This window comes from Orbicella faveolata, unplaced genomic scaffold (genome assembly GCF_042242905.1).
Source record: "Orbicella faveolata isolate gen_17 unplaced genomic scaffold, um_ofav_v1 contig_46, whole genome shotgun sequence".
Lineage (NCBI taxonomy): Eukaryota > Metazoa > Cnidaria > Anthozoa > Scleractinia > Merulinidae > Orbicella > Orbicella faveolata.
Window position 1 is genome coordinate 21,472,610 of NW_028301576.1, and position 19,973 is coordinate 21,492,582.

General features: G+C 40.7%; 3 pseudogenes; 2 read left to right on the forward strand and 1 right to left on the reverse strand.

The window, feature by feature from the left end:
- The first annotated feature begins 1,981 nt into the window (after positions 1-1,981).
- LOC149098862 (uncharacterized) lies at positions 1,982-6,871 on the forward strand (annotated as a pseudogene).
- A 3,564-nt stretch (positions 6,872-10,435) lies between these two features.
- On the forward strand, positions 10,436-13,662 carry LOC149098863 (uncharacterized; annotated as a pseudogene).
- Positions 12,535-13,762, reverse strand: LOC110045258 (uncharacterized; annotated as a pseudogene).
- Positions 13,763-19,973: the final 6,211 nt, after the last annotated feature.

Here is a 19,973-nt window from a genome sequence, read left to right on the forward strand (position 1 = left end):
CGGGTTGCCCTTTTCCTCTATGATGTTGGCTAAACTTTTCACACCTCTTTCAAATGCCCTTTGCACATGTTTATCTCCTCATGATATCGTGAATCTAACTTCTTTCTCTTTTTAGTTGATACTTAAAACTCCCCAATAACTCTAGCCATCTCCGACCCAGAAACTATCCAGTGCCTTAGAGCAGCAGGGTTCTCAGTGAGGTCTACTGCCCCACCGTCATCGTTCACGTCAGCATCGTTCTCCTCATGGCCTAGGTCAATAGCAATAGCAGAGAATCTGTGTGATGTCTTCTTGATCACAAAATTTCCTTTCAGAAACTCTGCAAAAACTTTGGGATGAACGTCTTTCAGTGTAACCATGTCTCTCAGATGAACAGGGATCCATCGGGCATAATTTGTGTGGTCCATCGTAAAGAACCAAGCAAGGAACATAAAGCCTCCCTCTGTTATAGCTCTAACGTAAACCAGCACTGCCAATTTAACAGCAGAATAAGCAACCAGGGACCCATTTCTCGAAAGTCCCGGAAACCTCTCGGGCCCGCATTGTATACCCGTGAAACGTCTTGTATATATAGAACCCCTTTTCATATTAAGAATATGTGCATAAAACAGCTCTGAATTCATAATTTTTGAGATTTTGCTACGGCTTTTCGGGTGCGAAAACGTTTCGGGACCTTCGAGAAACAGGCCCTAGAACTTGAGTTGTGGATATAATTCACCCCTGCTTGAACACCAGTCACTGCGTGAAAGCCAAAATATTCTAGAGTATTCTAGACTCGAATATGTGATTGTGACGCAATAGAATCCTAGAGTATTCAAGCCGCACACAACACGTGACGTACACCTGGAATATTCTTGTCGAATATGGCGGAATACGCTCCGTTCATAATCGTTCGAGGATTTTCGTTAAAGTATACCACACATCTGTCTTACTCCTAGAGTATGATGGCGAACCCTTATTAAAAAGAACTTTATAAAAGAAGGTAATAGTTCGGGTGCATAGCATTCTCCTGGAAGCAAAATTTAGACTATGAATTCAAAGTATGCGCGATCTGCGCGTGTATACGTTTATCCTCGAATACATGATCTTGACAACAAAGCTATAGAATTCTAGAGTATTCATGGCGTGTACAACCGTGACGTGGACCCGGAAAATTCTTATCGAATATGGGCATACGGCAAGAGCACGACCGTGTATTCGTTCGTTGACCAGAACAATTGTACTTTTTTGGTTCATTTGTCGGCGCAGCGCATGTGTTTTGCTTGAGTCAAGAAATTTACACATTTTGTTGTAACTTCGAATTCCTCTCATTCGGTTTTGACCGACGTTTTTGGGATAATTACTACAAAACGATTTCTCTTTGTGTGACCCGCCTCGTCTGAAGTGGTTAACACAGCACGAAACCACAAATTGGACACTACGGGATACGTAAAGTTCCGCAAAGTTAAACTGTCTAGAGACACGTATAGTCCAGGCATTTTATCGCCTAAAATAGGTCAACCTGTTACTAATTGCAACAGAAGGTTTTTTAACGCCTTTTGGTCCAGGAACATGTCCTCTACAACATATCAAAAGTCTCTGAAAATCTGAGCAGGGGAAGGTGACTAAAAACGGGTTTTTTTAAAACCCTATATAATGCAGCATGGAAGCGAGGCTGCCTGTACTATCTGCTGTGTCGCTTGAGTTCAATTCCACGTGCAGCATGGGCTAGCAGAGAAAGAAAGAGTCTTTCGTGTTTTCCTCATAGGTAAGTCCAATTACATGCAGACTAGATCAGCTAATTGCTTAAATAAGATTCTTAAATCGATAAAAATACACAAAGCTGGTAGAAAGCGTCTGCGCTGTTGCTTATCCGTTTGAGGTATTTAGCGTAGGAATTTGCCTTGAGCTACCAAAGTTAAAATGTAAAAAAGAAATTTTTAAGCTAAAAGAAACATGGCTGTTATGTGCTAAGGTAATGCAGTTCAAAAAAATTCATTGTGACCTGAGCAGTGAATCCCAAATTGAGTTTCAACTCAGTGCACGAAAAATCGATATTTTACTCATCGCTTCGCGCTTTGTGCGTTATCTTTTTCTCATAACTTAGAAATCTCTAAATGAAAAACTTTTCTGAAATAAAAATTTATCCGAACAATAAATGCGCTTTGAACACAAAACAATTTGTCTGAAATTCATTTTCACTGAAGACTTAATTTGGCAAGAATAGAACCGAACTTTAACAAAAATTCGAGAAAGCCAATTTAAGTCACATTTACGCAATCAACCTAAACGTTTCCAAGTACCACAAAGCTGTAAATAGAATTGAGATTTATTTTGTGCAAAAAGCGCTCTTTATTCATCTATCGTTGTCTTGATGTCTTTTACACATTCCGATCTGCCAGTAATTTCAGAAAACGAGATTCTCAACTATCGATGACACAGAAAAGTGTGTTATTCGTAAAAGAAAAAAACTTTGATAGCGAGGCCGAGGTCGTACCACTAAGAGAAAAGGGAAGCGCGGGAATAAATCGGGCGAGCAGAGAGCGAAATGATTTCATCACTACGGTTCCTGGGCAGCGGGTTCATGAAAACTGCCGGCGAGAGTATTGTCTGCCACGTAACATCAAGCGAGCCAAGAAAATTCTTACGTCCGAAACAACTAGTAATCGTCGCTCTCTAACTCGCCAAGCAGAACAGTGTTTCTCATTCAAAGCTGACTGCTTCTTTTGTGGCACCAAAGTTGAGTTCGGGGAACAGAGAAAAAGACTGGGGGAAGCGTTGAGGGTTACGACAAGTGAAACGAAAGACAAGATATTGAAAATTTGTTCAGAGAGAGGGGACGAATGGTCTGATAAGATAAGAGCAAGGCTTCTAAATGTGCATGATTTGCCTGCTGCTGAAGCGGTTTACCACCAAACGTGCAGTGTAAACTTCCGCACAAAGAGGAAATTACCTAAAGTTTTTGAAGGGGATGAGCAACCGGCTGTCAAAAAGAGGAAAGTTGGTCGTCCCCAGGATGAAGAAAAACGCGAGGCCTTTTTTAAAGTTACGAAGTTTCTTGAAGAAAATGACGACGAGCAGATAACAGTGAGCGATCTAGTGGAGAAAATGGAGGAATGTCTGAGTGACACAAATAGCGAAGCTTACGGACGGCAGCACATCAAAAACAAACTTCTTGAGTATTTTGGAGATAAGATCGTGATAACGGATATTAACGGTAAGCCGAACGTTGTAACTTTTCGAACCACTGCCGCTGCAATTTTGCAAGAGTTTTACGTACAGAAGGATGACGTGGATAGCGAAGAACAAAAAATTAACATCATCAAAACAGCAGCTAGGCTGATAAAAAACGACCTCAAATCACTTGCGACCTCAAGAGGCAACTACCCCACGATAGACACCGATGCCGAATCTCATGTCCACTTTCTTCCTGCCACGCTTTCTGCATTTCTGGGAGTTCTCGTATCAGAAAAAATAATTCGTTGAAGGTAGCGTCAATCGGGAAGGCCATTGTTCAAGCTGCGCGGCTACGTGTCGTTAGCGCACCTTTACAGATGGGGCTTGCAGTTCAGTTGCACCACAGCTTCCTTATTGACACCTCGCATCACCACGGGTTTTGTTCATCTTACCAAGAAGTGCAAATGTTCAACCAGAATGCTGCACTTATCCAGGGAACTAATATACCCTCTTTTAATGGCGAGTTTGTTCAGTACGCGGCCGACAATGTTGACCACAACTCTAGGACACTCGATCGAAATAACACCTTTCACGGTATGGGCATGATCGCAGTTGTTACGCCTGGTACTAAACACAATTGTAATGACCCACGACGCAAAGTTACTGCAGAAGAAATCTCGACAACTGGAAGAGCAGAGATTCATCCATGTGGACCCAGTCAGGTGAACGTGGAGATCAAATACAATGACGTGGTTCTCGTACGAGCGGAAGACCCCACTTCTAATCTTGACGTCCTTTGGAAGGTATCTCTACTGTTTGGCACCCCGCGTCCATCTTGGAATGGCATGATGCAATCTGTTCACCAAGGAAGGCATCAGGGCAAGTCTTCAATTATGTTCCTTCCCATGATTGATATGAATCCGACCGATGTCACGTGTATCTCTTCCACCCTGAACTTTGTAACTGAGCATGCCAAAGAACAAGGAGTTGCCAATCCCATCATCACATTTGATCAGCCTCTGTGGTTAAAGGCCTTTGACATAATACAGTCTGAACCAGCTGACAGCGATTTACCCAAAGTGATCGTGCGTCTTGGTGCTTTTCATGCGGAGATGAGCTTTCTTGGAAGTATTGGCCATCTGATGGCGGGGTCCGGTTTACGAGAAGTTCTGGAACTGATTTATGCGTCTAATGCGGTAGACCATATAATGACCGGAAAAGCAATTGCTTGGGCTGTTCGTGCGCACCTCATCATGGACGCCGCTTTGAATGTGCTCCTGTATTCGGAAGCTCCGGAAGTACCCATACCGCACTTACAACACACAGGTAATAGCCATTTATTTTGTCTATAAAACGTATCTGGTTTGATTGTCATTTCTTATTTTCTTTTTACTTTTTTATCTTGTAGTTTCTGAGGAAAATTCCACAATTTGCGATGCGAACGGTGAAGATACAGCGAACAGAGACAATGAGACTGAGCAGCGAGGTAAAATTAACACGGTACCTTTTACATGTCACTCAAAGTAGACAGCAATTATATCAGATTATTTTACATTTTATCATTTCAGGTAATGAGAGTACTGTTGCGTCTGAATTAGCTTATGAAATTTCCGAGTCATGTATCGCTTACCCTCATGCAGAAAGCACTCATAACAGTAAGTATCAGTTTAAAGTCAATTCTTTTACTTCGACAAGCGTTGCTAAAATAAAGAGAAAATGCAATAAGAGAATTTAATTTAATATTGCAGGCCACCAGCATCGTTTGGAGCCGATGCCTGAAGACATCCACTCGCAGGTTGGAATTTGAAAGATTGAAGAGGCGCGTGCATTGTTTGATAAGTTGACAGGAAAGAAAGTCAGCTGAAGAAGCAAGCACAACAGATGTTCTGAGCGAGATTCGAGAATGCGTACGCAGAAAGAAAGACGTCCTCGCCGAGAGAAGCCGCACTGCAGCGCTTTGGATTCAGTACCTAGAAATGGTGGACATATTGCGCTCCTTTATCAAAGCAGAGCGAACAGCTAATTGGGAACTCCACTTCGAGGCATTGACAACAATGCTGTCATATCTCGCTGCTTCTGGCCACAACTTGTACGTTAAGTGCGCTCGACTATACCTACAGTCGATGACGGACCTCCAAACGAAACATTCGGATGTCTACAGAAACTTCGTTTCCGGTCTTCACGTGGCAAGAAGGAGTGATAGGTTTTGGGCAGGATTATCGATTGACCTAATCATCGAGCAGGTTCTTAGGAGAAGTCTGAAGACGCGCGGAGGCTTGGCAAGAGGAAGGGGCCTAACGGAGCAGCAACGTCTTATCTGGTTATTATCTATGCCTGCATGCAACTTGCGGAATTATTTCGATACGAGCTCTGCACTTATCCCACATCTCTTTTCGACTCCCCATTAACCCTTAGACAACCACAAAAACAAGCGCTAGCGGAAGCACTGTGGGCGAAGCTTTCACTAGAGGCCAAGACGCAGCCCGAAGGAAATGTCCAATATGTGTTGGCTGGAGGTGCCCTTCTCCACCGAGTCCCGTGGCCGAGAGGTTCTCCAACTTACAAGGAAGTGTGCGACTTGTATTGCAGCTACGTGCGTAGGAAATACGGAAGAGCGATAGTGGTATTTGACGGGTATGACGAAATGTCAACTAAAGCTATGACACAGCAGAGGCGCGCATCAGGGAAGGTTGCTGCCACTCTCACCTTTACAGAAAGCATGTCCATCACGCTAAAGAAAGATAACTTTCTCTCTAACCTTAAGAACAAGCAACGCTTTTTGATGACGCTGACTCAGGCTCTACAGAATGCAGGCTGCGTGACACACCACTCTGATGGTGACGCCGATCTACTTATAGTGAAAATTGCCGTAGAGTCTGCCCGAACGAAGACCACGGTTCTTGTAGGGGACGACACAGATTTGCTAGTCCTCTTGTGCTATCATGCTTCTGAAGATGGCTGTGGTCTCTATTTTAGACCAGAGCCAAAAGCAAACGCGAGTCGGGCACGGGTTTGGCATATGAAGAAAGTCAAAGATCAGCTTGGTAGGGAAGTTTGCAGGAATCTCCTGTTTCTTCACGCCATGACCGGCTGCGACACCGCTTCGCGCCTATATGGAGTTGGCAAGGCAACGGCGCTAAATAAATTTGAGAATGTACCATGCTTCGGAGAGCGAGCTAACACGTTCAGCTGCCATTCGGCTGTATCTGACGTAGTTGCTGCAGGTGGTGAAGCACTCGTGGCACTTTTCGGTGGAAAGCCAGGGGTTGGTCTTGACTCTCTCAGGTATCAGCGGTACTTTGAGAAACTTGCAACAAAGACATCTTATATACAGCCATAGAATCTGCCCCAAAGTGCAGCAGCGGCCGGATTCCACAGCCTGCGCGTCTATCTGCAAGTAAAGCAGTGGCAGGGGGAGGATGCAGAAATGTTGATCGAGGAATGGGGATGGAGAGTAATTGGCGATCAATTGGTTCCTGTTGCGGCGGACCTGCCGCCTGCGCCAAACTCGCTTCTACAGTTAATCAGATGGAACTGTTTGTCTGACTGGCGCACTATGAGGTACATCTGCCGTAAGAATGGTATGCAGCGTTCTCCAGCCTGTGGCTAGTGCAAAGGGTCCGCGTGCAGTAACTCTACCACCGCCCTGGACTACGAAACTGAAGATTCGGAAGATTTACTTGTATAGCATGTGTAGATTACAATTCAAGAATGACTCTATTTCTAGCGTGAAGATAAGGGATAAACGTGTCTTGGAAAATGTAAACTTTCGAATGACTCAGCATTTTAAAAGTTGTTCTTTTATGGGTCTTTATTTTAAGATTAAGGCCCGGGGAACATGGTACTAAGAGTATGTTCTTAATTTTCAAGGAAAGGCATGATTTATACCAATAAAACAACCGTAAACAGCAACTTCCTGTTTAGAGCCTCGTTTTCATGTTGCAGCAGAAAGCGAGTTAGACGTTGATCGTCTTTGGAGGCTTTCCCACGCTTGAATCTTTAGAGACTTTTAGTATGTTAATGTATAGGTTATTTCTAACTGGTTTACGATGAGAAAGCTTCTGTTGCAATTAGTAGCAGGTCTGATTACAAAATGCCTGGACTAATTCTTTGTTGTGTTTACAAGGTTTTTGCCCATATTGTGAACATGTTGCTTGCCCCGATCGGTCCCAAAGAGGCAGCTCAACAACAAGGTTCGCATTAGCCATTCCCATTTGGCATTTAATCACTGTACTCATATCATGCATGTCTTAACCTTCGGACGTACAAGGCGGGAGGGAGGGGGTAGATGCAACCCCCCCCCCCACCACGCCCCCATGAGGTCTTTTCAAAGTTATGAAAAGACGATTTACTCTAGGAGGCTGAAACTTTCGGTAGCAACTGCTCTATGCCATAGAAAGGTAACTTTGCCCGAGTAATCTCGCTCGTAATGTAGTGATCTTTTCTTCAACTTTTGTTTTGGAAGCCATTTGAATCCGGAATTTTGAAAAGTCCGCAAGAAGTTGTTAATGTCAGTCTCCCGCGCGATTCGAAATTAGACAATAAACAGCATTTAAAGGTCGTGTGACTAGGCGGAGTCACAAATTGCCCAAAACAATTTTTTTTTTTTTATAATGGGTATAAAATACATCTTATTTTGAGTTAAAAACTTTTTGTATATTTTAAGTATGGTTATTCAACAAACTATCCAGCACTGAAACAACTGATTAATTAAAAGAACGAGTGATCTCACCTGAACCCCAAAACTCGGGGGTTAGTTGCAATAAGCCTAGGCCTTGGCGCCAAGTTAGAATTTAAAGATATTACAATTGACCTATTATTATTTAGTATTATTTAGGATGACCTATTATTATTTATTGACCTATTATTGCTTAGTATTAAGGAAGTCGAGCCATATACTTAACAGGCATCGATACCTTACTAAAGCTTTGGAAAGTTTGAAAAAGTTAGGAGTAGGAGTTGGAACTATGTGAATTAAATTCAACAATTAATATTTAAAACATTGATCGGTATACTTACAGGTACTGCAAACCCGGTAAACTGGAGAAAACATTTTCTGTTAAATTCTGAATACTGTTTCCCTGTAGGTTTCTGAGATAGATGGAGAAACAAGTTAAAATATATATATAGCATCAATATGGAGCTTAAGAGTACACACCGAGTTTTTATTACTGAGTAGTAAAGTAAACTTATATTAAACTATTTGTTTAAATTACACGCCACTGTTTAACAGTGTTCCAGCCGGGTTGTGCTGTGCAGCAAATTCAGGGCCACCATCTAACTGGCAAATAGTTTTGATGTGTTTTTAGGTGTGTTCGTTGTTAATCGCTAAGTTAGAAAGGACATTCATCCAGATCTTAGCATATTTTTGTTTAGATCAGAGTAACATCGAAGAAATGACAAGGATATACGACGCTTTTATTTTATTTATTTATGTATTTTATTTCATTTTTTTTACGTTTACATAGCCTACATAGTTAAAAGCAAACCAAACCCTTAATGAGGAGATATGAGCGTTCGTAACGTGGGGTTCCTATCGTCGAAACTGCCCAACGTAAATGGCCAATAAAATTCTAGGATTCGATATTTCGGGAAATGCTGAGGAGATTGAGGAAAGGAAAATGTACTCCGTATTCGTTGTTTTAACAAACAATACGCCGCATATACTGTAAGTTGCGCAGTATTTGTTGTGAGGAAAATATCTGCATGTATTTTTGGAATAAGGGGTTAATTATTCCATTATAATGTCATTTTCAAGTATGTCGACTTTTTTAAATACATTCTGGATAATCGGAAAATCGTACCAATCGCATAAGGCGCCTGCAAAAGACGGAAACAAATCAAACGAAACCATTAAAATGCCACTTATTTGATTCACACCAAACACATGTTCCCGTCAAACAAGTCAAGGTTTGAGTCATTATGTTCGATCAATGTTGCTCCGCTGTCTCTGTCCGTATGTAAACCGTGCATTACTGGCTTATATTTTGCACGTTCTCATGAAGGTATATGGTGAGATTGCGAAGTATAGTGAAATAATAAACGAGTATATTTAATATCTATGCGTCAACACACGGATACATTGTATATCTTGAACGCAACATGCTTTACGAATGAAGAATAAACGATTTTGCTACCTTTTTAAACTCATTTTAAGAACGACGAAATCATTTTACTTATCCTTCGCCGAGCATTTTAAGACGGCTCAACAACTGATTTTACGGCCGTCACAATCTAGCTGGATCTTCACTATATACATTTTCGGTCTTGAAGGCCTTTTATAAAAGTACATCAGCTTACGAGGTTGTATGGCTCACTTAAGGGGAACAAACGAAACTTTTATATTCTTAATCTCTGACTCAGCATTTTAAAGTATCGTAGAGATGTATGATAGCAAGGATAGAACGGTAGCTCTCACTTTGTAAATCGAAATATGAATTTGCCCCTAATACACTGCTTTTAGTCGCTATCTTGGATTTCTAAAGAAAACTTTAACAATGCTATTTTTTGGCCTAGACATATGTTTGGAAAAAATTGTATCTTAGATATTATTTCAGTATTGCCTAAGGTAATTTGAGCTATAATGACGTCATAAACTACGTTACAGTGATACCATTTTGTTTTCTACTTTGTGTATTGAACTTGTATTTCAATTATCTGTAAAAAACTAAATTACCGTTAAGGTGCTCCACATCATACTACTAGAAAAACGATTTTTTTTTTTAAACAATAGGACACTTTTTCCGTGTTTACACAGCCTCATCTAAACACTAGGAAGGTTCGGAGTATTCGAGACAGTTATGGAAACCCGAGACGTAGTCGAGGGTTTGCATAACTTTCGAGAATACTCCCAACCCTCGAGTGTTTAGATGAGGCTATGTAAACACGGAAAAAAGTGTTCTACTGCTTTTATAAATTAATTTTTAAAAAATACGCGCGAAGCTAAAACGTCACAACCGTATTTACACACTCTCGTCTAAACACACCTATCGAGCAATGAGAGCGCGCGTAGTAGCTCGGTTATTTTACAAACTGTTAATTAATATACCATAAATCAGAGTAGCTACATACACTTTAGTCTAGAGCTCGTTTAAGTACAGAAACGCCAAGATCGTATAACGTCGTTCTTCGCCGCTCTCACTTGCATTTTTGATCTATGAGTTCTAAAACTCACTCACAATTCATCAAGTTCAAACACGATAACTCATGACCATGAAGGTGTTTGAATATCCGATCTTCATTAGCAGATATTTTTGCGATTTTAATTTTGTTTCCCCTTAAAATTAGTTTTAGTCTTGATTAAGAAGATATATCAAACACTCAAGACCGTGTTTCCAAACACCTCAAAAATTGTCAAAAATACTCCGCTACTAGCGTTGTATTTTCAACTGTCTTCTCTCTACCGACATCTCTCCAGATTGCTGCTGATAATTTGCTCTTGCAACGCGAAGCCATAGAGATCACTTCCATGGCGGCATAGCCTCTGGACAGACTTCCCCTCTACCGGCGCAGTGAAACTACTAGCGCAGCTCATCCACACTCTGGCACCTCTTCTCTACAGATTGCTGGTGATAATTTGCTCTTGCAACGCGAATCCATAGAGATGACTTCCATGGCGGCATAGCCTCTGGCCAGACTTCCCCTCCGCTGGCGCAGTGAATCTACTAGCGCAGCTCATCCACACTCTGGTACCTCTTCCTGTATAGCTGACACAACTGACACACAAGTGCCTCCGTATCTCTTAAGATACTAGGGACTTCAAGATATGGTACGGCTAGGCTGTAGTACGGCGGAGTTTACCGAAAAAGACTGGGGTGAGTACGCAGTACCTTCGCGCCAATTGTAAACAATAAGTTCGCGGCTGCCCAGTACGGGTCCTTGTTCAGCATCTATTTCTGTGAACTTGATTTTTCTTCTCAAAATGAGCTCATTTAAACAGGTTCAAAAGGATTTACTCCTCTGCTACTGCTAGAATATAATCTCCGATGAAGAATATTTTATCTTGTGCGACTTATACCGCCCTAAGAGCTTAAAGTTACCTTACGACGAGTACCCTTTGTTTGATCTCGAAAGCATGTTAAATGATGAGTGTAAAACCGAGTTTCGTTTTGAGAAAAGTCATCTGCCACTGCTTGTCGACGTGCTGCAAATTCCACCCATGTTCAAGTGTTCACAAGGGAGTGTAGCTGATGGTATGGAGGCCTTGTGTATGCTTTTAAAAAGGTTGAGATATCCTTGTCGATACGCGGACATCGTCCCTAGATTTGGTCGTCCCATACCGGTTCTTAGTATGGTAACAAACCAAGTCCTTGATTTTATATGTAATACACATGGGCGACGAATTCTCCAGTGGAATCACGACCTTCTTAACCCAAGATCATTGGAAGAATACACCTATGCTGTATCCAGAAAAGGGGCTCCACTTGACAATTGCTTTGGCTTTGTTGATGGAACTGTAAGACCAATTTCACGGCCGGGAGAAAACCAGAGGGTTCTTTATAATGGTCACAAACGTGTACATTTCATTAAATTTCAATCTGTCGCACTTCCTAATGGCCTTCTGCGAATATGTTTGAACCGGTCGGTAAGTGCGATTTGACTTTTTGCCAATAACATTAATTTGTGGAACGAGAGTCCATATTTCTGATGCTTTTCATTTGTTTGTTCCTTTCAGAGGGAAGGAAGCACGATGCAGGAATGTTAGCCGACTCTAACCTTCTTGCCAATCTACAAGCGTTTGCGTTTTCGCCAATTAGCGATCCACTATGTATTTATGTAGACCCCGCCTATCCCCTTCGTGTCCATCTTCACGCACCATTTCGGAATGCTCTTTTAACGCCACAGATGAAGGCATACAATTCTTCCATGAGTTCTGTCCGATCTTCAGTGGAGTGGCTGTTTGGTGACATTGTTAATTACTTTAAATTTATTGACTTTAAGAAGAATTTAAAAATCGGTTTGAGCAGCGTTGGTAAGATGTACATTGTATGTGTTCTATTAAGAAATGCTCTAACGTGCCTTTATGGCAACACAAGATCGGATTTTTTTGGTTGTGATCCCCCTAACCCTCAGCAGTATTTCGCTTGAACAAACAACTCGTGGACTATTTTTCATTAGCTTTAAGGGGTTTTTCAGCAAAATCAAGTATACGTCTTAGGCATCCAAGCTTGGAAGTATTTGCTCGGGAATCAAGCTGTCGCTTGGCGAACTTTTCCATGAAATGCGATGAATCAGTATGAAATACAATTAAAGTGGAACCCAACATAATGCAGTCCCCTAAAGTTGAAAGGTTAAACAAGTTGTGTAGTCGGACGAAGTTACTCCAATTAGTTGGCTACAAGGAGATAGTTAAGATTTTAAGGTTTACTTCTTAGTAACTTTTTCTAATAAAGCCATCATAGTTTAGGTTTGTTGTTGCTCTTGCTGTAGAAAAGCCAACTGAAATGCTTGCATTTGATCCTTTTGTATACCCATGTTCGCTAACATGGTTTCCCAGCTTTGTAACATCTATTCTTGCACAATACAACTACCCACATTAATTATAACCACAACAGTAATGTCAACAATAGTTAATCAGAACATCTTTTTGGATTTGAAAATTCTCCAACAGAAAAGGATAATATAATTATTAAAAAAACGAAAAAAATTACATATTCAGTGCTTTGACATTACTTTTTCTAACAAGAATATTATGGCCTGGTTTTGTTGAGCCATTATCATGCGGAGATTTTGACTCTACTGCAGTTGCTGTGCTTGTTGTTGTCGCATGGCCTGCAGCAGTGCTTGGTGGTGGTTCACCATAACTTGAAACTGATTAGCCTTATCCTCCTGTTGGTTCTTCTTCATCTCGATTTCCTTCTCGCGGAGTGCCATTTCTCTTTCGCATTTTTCTTTTAAAAACTCTACAGCATCACTACCACTCCTTCTCTTCCTCCTGTCCTTCATTTCACCTTCATTATCTTCCTGGGATTTCCTCTTCTTTGCCTGGCCCATCCTTTTCATTGTTTTTTTTTTTTCGCATTTCCTCAGCATTAATTTTATCATTCTCTTTCTTTCTATTGACATCTTCTCTGTTCTTCTCTGCAGCTTTTTCTCTCTCCGTGATCTCTTCCAAGAGAACATCCAGCTCATCCTGTTCAGGAGACATTCCAGATGCGCGTATTTCTTCCCTTTCTTTCTCTTTGTACCTTGCCTAAAGAAGGGAGAATCTCTTCCTTACTGCTCTCTGTGAGAGATTCTGCTTAAATGTCAGCTGCTGGCAATTCTTCAGAGACTGAGCTATATCAGTCCACATCTTTCCCGCCTCATTTCTGCCCATTTTGTGCTTGTAAGGCTCAAGAGCTAGAACCTATCTGCAGAGCAGTGTATCATGGGCTTTGGTCCAGTGCATTGAATTGCTATTGAAAGGGAAAAAAGCAAGGTTGTATTAAACAGCAATAGCCAGCGTCCATCCCCTGAGGAACACTCCTATTTACAGTATACGAATTCATAAGCAGCGGGTATGGGCATTAGAAAAAAAAAAAAGAAAAGAAAAAAACTTTAAAAAAAGACGCAAGGCTGGAAAACAGCGAAGAATATTCTTATCGGTTTTGCTTTTGTTGAGCCGTGCACAGCCCACGTTATGTCAAACCAGCCGTTCATTTAACCTTCACTCATAAAAATAAGAAATGTTTTGTTTTGCAGATAACGGAGCAGCTTTTTCTCTTTCAACTTTTTATCGCAGAAGAGACCATAAAACCCTTTCAATTAGATTCAGCTACATACACCTTATTCCAAAATGGCAGCCATTTTAGTGTTCTTTTGTTTGCTTTGCAAATTAGCCCTTGTTGCTTCGTTCAATTAAGGGAAAATATTCTTTTGAATTTTGAGTTTAAGAGAGAGGGAACAAGGAGTAATTTGAAGGGAAACAAAAACAACACTAAGATGGCGCTCATTTTGGAATAAGGTGTGCTGTAAATGTGATGTTGATACAATAAACAGTGAATAAAATCTGTCAAAACGCTTCGAACTGCCTGTACTTCGGCAACATTCAAGGCAAACTAACAGATATATCTCGATTTTGACTCAATGTTCGTAAAATGTGATAAGCCCGAACATTGAGAACTTTCGATTCCGATTATTTTCTCGAAATCCATTTTCAACAGCAATAAAATTTCAGAGCAAAACTTAGCACTTACGACGCTTTCTTTTCTGTAGCCATGCTGTGACTCGGCATATGACTGAAGTACACTGGAAGTAGCTCGCAGTCGTTCAAGAATTCTGTAAAAAGAACAAAGGAACAAGTATCTTTGAACGGACTTTTATGGTTTAGTACTTTATCTCCAAACTTGGCTGCTCAAACAGTGAAAACAGCGTTAAAAATGGAATAAAACAACGGACTCATACTCACGTAGTGAAGTGTACGCCGAAGAAAGCAATTTCCCGTAGAAAGCAAGGATACGGTGGGAAAGCCATGCCAGTACGCGCGTCATGACGTCACCGGAAGTAATCTTCAACATCTCCCGCCGTACTAGAGCCTAGCCGTATCATATCTTAAAGTCCCTACTGTCCACTCCTACCCAATTCTCGCCATATCTTGGACGTAAATTTCACTGCATTGGAGAAGCTGAGCTGATATCCATTTGAGATTTAAGAGGACAGTCGAAGACAAAAATCCAGTCAATCTCACGAAACTTTCCGAGAAGTGCCATCAGGGGGATACATCATGATCCATACGAAAAGGAAATTCTAGATCCCTGTTGAGAACCTTACGCCTTCAAATCCTAAAAGACGTCACCTTGGCTTTCTTCAGTAGATCAAATTAATCTAAAGTAAGATTGGACGAGAAACGCGGTTCGTTACAAAGTCATTTACGGCCTTCTTTCTGTTGCTCGATCTTGCCCTGCAGTAAGTCATCACCTACTTCTGTTGCCACTTTGATACCCGTGAACACGCTCGTGAACACTGCCTCTTGTTTCCATGGACTGTTGAATACATCCTCAAGCAGATCCACCAGCTTTTCTACAGCTTTGATGTCTTCTTTAATGCTTCCTGGTGCCAACTCCTCGTGGATGTAGGTTTGTGATGAAGTAATACCCAAATGTTCGAAAGAAGCTTCCTGTACGCACCACGTCTTGTATCGTTAACATCTGAGTCGCGGCGAATTAAAAGTAAACTCTATGTAGCCTCCCTCTGTCCAGCAGTCGCAATTAATAGTGTTCTCAATGGTCTTACCAGGTTTTTTTCGTCCAAAAGGATTAAAGGGAAACAGTCAACTGGTGCACATGTACATTAGATACCATTTCATAACTAATTTGCAAATCACAGTGACGCGATCCATACTACTTTTAAGCAAGGAATGAGCAAAAGCACACTCAAAAACAGATTTCTCTGTAAACGATTGAAAATCAAGGAAAACAGTGCGCAGATTGGAGCGGATTTCTAGATGTACTCTTATTCCAGGTTGAGGTGAACTTTTTTTCAAGGTGAAAAAATTAGTGTCCAAGTCAGCGCGGTCCCAAAACTGACTGGGTTCCTTTAAAGAAATGTCTATCAAACAATATATCTATAGTGGGCTAGCTTAGAACCCAAGCAACCGCATGCAATGCATTCGTTCGCCATTGATCAGATCATGGTGCAGAGGAAACACTTTCCAACATTCATGTGTAAGACCACATATTTAGGAACTGGGGCTGGAGGAAGGAACCGTGCAAATGCTTTGAGGGATTCATTCAACAAAGTTGTAATTTATACATATAATTTATCTACGCTCTCTCTTTTTTTCTGAAAAAAAAAAAAAACTTGAGAACCGTTCATCACAATCTTTTTTTTTTCTAATTATTATAGGTAGCAGTAAGTGCAAACTGGTCATATTATGATCACTAATGACCAGGCGTTGTGACTTCACATGTGCCTTCTGTACTTATAATTCAAGCACTAAAACAAACGGAAATCATGTTTGTAGTTCAAATACGTTTATTATTTGCATTTGAAACGCGACTTGTTCACTTTAACTTTGATGCCTTCCCCAAAAATCCAAGATGGAGACACGAGAAGGGTATTAGTATTTGATTTACAAAGTGAAAGCCACCGTTCTGTTCTTGCTATCATATATTTTTATGATGCTTGATAGTAAAAGATTAACAATATAAAAGTTTCGTTTGTTTCTCTTAAGGAAGCCATACAGTCCCGTCAGCTGATGCACTACATGTGGAGTCTTTCTTGTCTCGAGATATAGGCATACGCATTTCCAAAAAATCGTATATCCTTAAATTTTTGCGCATACCGATAGAAAGAGGAAGACATACATAGCATGGGTTCTTTTCGTTTTCTTCCCCTCATTTGATAGCTTTTTTTTTTTCATACGCGTTTCGCTTAAAACGAATCATAACCCGAGTGGACCTTTACGTCGACTTTTGGGGAGTTGTAACGGCCCGACGATATTTCACACCACCCCTCCTCCCAAACGTTCCAAACCAAACAAGCAAGTTTGCAGGTTTACACAGGCGATACTTAGATCGGCAATCAAGTGTGGCTTTGGTCATTACCTTCAGATTTATACAAATGGTTGACACGCCAAACGCACCGTTTGGTTAAGATAGGGAAACTTTGACTTGAAAAGCCAAGCTCTGACATATGAAACATTCCGCCAAAACAAACCCCCCATACCCACACTCTCTCTCAGGGATATGCTCAGGCTTATCTTAAAGGAAAAAAAAAACTCTTTACATTTTAACGTCAAAACTCTTTTCAAACACAGGATGCCGTAATGTTAAAAAAAAAAAAAAAAAAGATGAAAATCTGTTTTACCAACGTTTTCATCATCACTCACTCGCAAAAGATATATCGATGACGTCTTTTCTCTATGGAACACAAACAGATCGAGAAGAAATAAACAAGTTTATAGAGCTATCAAATAACAATCCTCCCACCAAAAAGTTCGATTCACGGCTAAATGTACAGATACAGAACCTTTCCTGGATACATGTATACGAGGACGAAAGATTTAAGAAGGAATCTATTCTCGACACTTGTGCGTACTTCAAACCGACAGAAACTTTCCAATGCACGCACTTCACCACCTGCTACCCTACAGGCGTAAGGAAAGGCTTCATCAAAGAGCAAGCCTTACGGCGTCTGAGAAAGAACTCTTCAAAACCTACATTTAAGGAAAACATTACACAGTACACAATTTAGCAACTACACTCTCAGAAATTAAATTTAGCGAAAGAATATAGGCTCTACAAAGTAAACAAAAAACGGGGAACGATTTTCGATGTTTGTAACAGAATGTTACCCAGCTGTGCTTAATCTTAAAGATGTTCTTATGAGTATTTTTTTTTTAAATAAGCTTCCGTTTAAAGTGTCTTCCGCTATTTTGAAGCGTGTCCCGTGCGAACCAATAGACACTACAATTATGGTGTGGTACCTCAACAGAGACCCTTGAAGACAAGGCCAGGAGATAAAATACGTAAGAAAAAAATGCAAGCCGACTCAAATAATTTCACACATACACTTTCAAAAATTTAAACGCAGAGTATTTCTGGATTAAGTATCACTCGGAAAAACACACAAAGCTAAGAGGTTGCTCCAAAGAAGAAGAATTGTCTCAGTTACCCTAGACTTTGCTTAAAATTTGTGATCCCCATCCAGACTCTCGCTAAACACTAAAACTGTTTGCACTGACAAAAGAGGAAAAAATAGCTTGAAACACGTGAGACACGCTGTGGTGTTGGGAAAAACCAAACCAAAGCAAAATAATTCCATCGGAAATACAACTAAGACCGAAACGCCTTTACAAAAAAACCCGCACCAGGAAAAGCGGCTTTGGAAGAACAAGAAAAAAAATTGTTAGAAACTCGAGCAAAGACAAAGCAGTGTCGCTAAAAAAAGAAGCACGACCAGAATTAAGCCCAGCGGAGTCAAAAGATGATGAATATGTGGGTAGAACAGCGCGAGACAACGGCTGAACTGAATGCAGGAAACTTGACTGGCGACAAAAAACAAATCTACTTTGCAGTATGTGGTATGTGGAAAACACCAGACGAGAAAAGGAACCACCGGATACGCGGTATGACGAGGCTGTCTTGCTGGATGGACCGGACAACGCCGCAGAACAAAGTTTGAAATCACACACGTGAACAAACGAAAAGGAGCCAAAGCCGGGGGGCGCTTTCTATTCAGCCAAAAATTTAAAAAGTTTCCAAACGGTGACAAATGGTACAGACATTTGTTGTAAGGTTTCCAGAGAATTCTGAAGCTTGAATGATCATCCGTGAGGTGATCAGTACAGTGATATCATATCGCGATAAAATAAAGCGTTATAATTAAATTTAACATTAAATTGTATGACTGAATTCTATTTACGGTGTGGTAAGTTGTTACATTTATAATTGCTGATTTTTCTTACATTTCGGTGGGATATGTTTTAACATTTACAACTGCTATTGCATTTAGCGCTAATTTGTATTACATTAACGGTTGATATTACATATTTGCATTACATTTTTACTGCAGTGAATGTTCCTATTATATTTAACGGTGACTCAGTACTCTTTTCTCTTCTATTCCACTTGAACACTTTAGGATATTCCGGAAAACACTAGCCTATTTGTTGCTGGAATTTCCGAAAATCCAAACCAGAATTTTTGATCGAGTGGAAAGCTCTAGCGCCCGAAAAGAACACATGTTCCTGGGTGATCGAATTTCGAGCGCAAACAACTCAAAAACAAGAAGTCTCACTTCTTTTATACTATCACACACTAATTTTACGTGTGAATTCCTTGTCAGTCATATATGTTCGCTCTTAATCACCCTGGGACAAATTACCCTGGGAAAACTGTGTGGGCAGTTAGAATAGTCAGACTTCCTGTGGGGTATGTTAACATCCACTATCAATAGTAAAACTACTTAAATATGGGGTTTTACCTAAGGTCTAACTAAATGATAACAACGAGAAGAAAGAAGGTCACAGTACTGTTTTTCGACCGGGAGAAGGTCAACTTAGCTCGTCTGAGGACAGAACGTCTGGAGGCTGACCGAGATATGCGGTATACCAACAGTAACTCAACCCGATCAACAGCTACTCTAATTCTAACCAAAGGAAATCCGAGAAAAAAAAATACTATACTACAGACAATATTTGTATCAGCGATTTGAGGTCGATAATTCTTTGCCTGTTTTAAATGCTGGGCTTTTCCTTTCAGCTATTTCAGGATTTCAAATTTTCCGCATGCCGCCATGTTTACTTTGGCAAAGACTGATGGGAAATCATGACGTCATTGCGCGGTTGGACGTTTTGAAATACAGCGTCGTGTGAACCTAGAGATATTAAAAAGCCTCTAATCGTTTATAATTCACCTTCCAGATGAATATGTTCAGTTCCAAAGGGAAGTCTCCTGTAGACTCCCTATTGAGATCCCTGACCGCGCGATGATGTCATAAATTACCATGAAGTAAACATGGGGATGCCTAGTTGATTTCAAAACCAAACACACTTACAGAGAAATCAAAATAAAACCCCAGAATCAGTTATAGAAAACCATTAGGCATACTTTGGAACTTGAACTTCTTTTCAGCCAGTATTCCCTTTAAGTTCCGCCCTTGATGGCGTAATCTATGTGTCTTATTGACGACAGAAGTTGACCACAAACTAAGCGTGTGGTGGAAAACAGAGATGGGGGTTCTATCAACCACCCTCCGTCCACCACTATTCTGGCCAGTTATGTGGAAAGAGAAGTCGGGGAACTGGGTGTTTTCTTCTTACAGCTGTTATGGAATAGGACTATTATCAAATTTTAGTGTATATTGTTTAGATCAGAACCAGAAAACACTAATTG